General features: G+C 50.1%; 3 non-coding genes across 3 annotated transcripts; all 3 read left to right on the forward strand.

Moving 5' to 3' along the window:
- The first annotated feature begins 937 nt into the window (after positions 1–937).
- On the forward strand, positions 938–1,009 carry Pmar_PMAR015119. Its single transcript has one exon. It is a non-coding gene; the product is annotated as a tRNA-Asp (tRNA).
- A 197-nt stretch (positions 1,010–1,206) lies between these two features.
- Positions 1,207–1,278, forward strand: Pmar_PMAR015120. The gene has a single exon. It is a non-coding gene; the product is annotated as a tRNA-Asp (tRNA).
- A 197-nt stretch (positions 1,279–1,475) lies between these two features.
- Pmar_PMAR015121 lies at positions 1,476–1,547 on the forward strand. Its single transcript has one exon. It is a non-coding gene; the product is annotated as a tRNA-Asp (tRNA).
- The last annotated feature ends 47 nt before the right edge of the window (positions 1,548–1,594 follow it).

The raw sequence follows: 1,594 nt of genomic DNA on the forward strand, positions 1-1,594 counted from the left end.
CAGGGGGATGTGTGTCGGGACCGCATTTGTGTCAAACCACGTCAACACCATGCGTTCCTCGACCACATAGAACCTCGGCGCAGTCGTAGTCTACGGAATCCCAGATTGCCAGTCAACAGGTCAGACAGCTAGAATACCAGTCTGACAACTAGCAACTAGTATGTAGTCGCACAGATGATTGACTGGCAATCCTAGCTACGACGGGAATCCTAGCATTCGGCGAATGACGCCCAGGTTCTCCAATCCCACACTCTCGAGTCAGAGGGGTTTTCATTGAAAGCTTAACGCAGTGTCGCGTCAGTGAAATCACGGCTGTAACGAGAGAGTGTGCCACAACTCTACGCACTGTGAATATCACACAACTTACAAACACGAAACGCTCGCGTACGTGCGTGCGCACGGACGCAAAAGGATACGTGTATGTCTACGTCACCAGATTCCAGGCTATTTGCCTGTGGCAACCATCCACCTTGTTATGTGGAGCAGCAATGCACCACTGACCTGGTGAGCTTTATCCACACCCACCCGACCCGGGGGATGTGTGTCGGGACCGCATTTGTGTCAAACCACGTTCACACCATGCGTTCCTCGACCACATAGAACCTCGGCGCATTCGTAGTCTACGGAATCCCAGATTGCCAGTCAACAGGTCAGACAGCTAGAATACCAGTCTGACAACTAGCAACTAGTATGTAGTCGCACAGATGATTGACTGGCAATCCTAGCTACGACGGGAATCCTAGCATTCGGCGAATGACGCCCAGGTTCTCCAATCCCACACTCTCGAGTCAGAGGGGTTTTCACACCACTCTGCGAATCATTTGCTGCCTCGAAAAAATTACTCAACTTTCTCTCTCCACTCACGCCCGCCGCGATGTGCGCTGGTAGCTGAAAATGGTAATTTGCGTCACTATTTAGACATTGAACCACCTTCAATTCCGCGGTAGTATAGAGGTTAGTATTCCTGCCTGTCACGCAGGAGACCCGAGTTCAATTCTCGGCCGTGGAAGTGGTATTTCTGGACAAGGGCGTTTCACACATTTATGCGCGACCGTTTCTTTACTGATTTTTGCACCACTCTGCGAATCATTTGCTGCCTCGAAAAAATTACTCAACTTTCTCTCTCCACTCACGCCCGCCGCGATGTGCGCTGGTAGCTGAAAATGGTAATTTGCGTCACTATTTAGACATTGAACCACCTTCAATTCCGCGGTAGTATAGAGGTTAGTATTCCTGCCTGTCACGCAGGAGACCCGAGTTCAATTCTCGGCCGTGGAAGTGGTATTTCTGGACAAGGGCGTTTCACACATTTATGCGCGACCGTTTCTTTACTGATTTTTGCACCACTCTGCGAATCATTTGCTGCCTCGAAAAAATTACTCAACTTTCTCTCTCCACTCACGCCCGCCGCGATGTGCGCTGGTAGCTGAAAATGGTAATTTGCGTCACTATTTAGACATTGAACCACCTTCAATTCCGCGGTAGTATAGAGGTTAGTATTCCTGCCTGTCACGCAGGAGACCCGAGTTCAATTCTCGGCCGTGGAAGTGGTATTTCTGGACAAGGGCGTTTCACACATTTATGCGCGACCGTT

The sequence above is a fragment of the Perkinsus marinus genome, assembly GCF_000006405.1.
Source record: "Perkinsus marinus ATCC 50983 genomic scaffold scf_1104296958108, whole genome shotgun sequence".
Lineage (NCBI taxonomy): Eukaryota > Perkinsozoa > Perkinsida > Perkinsidae > Perkinsus > Perkinsus marinus.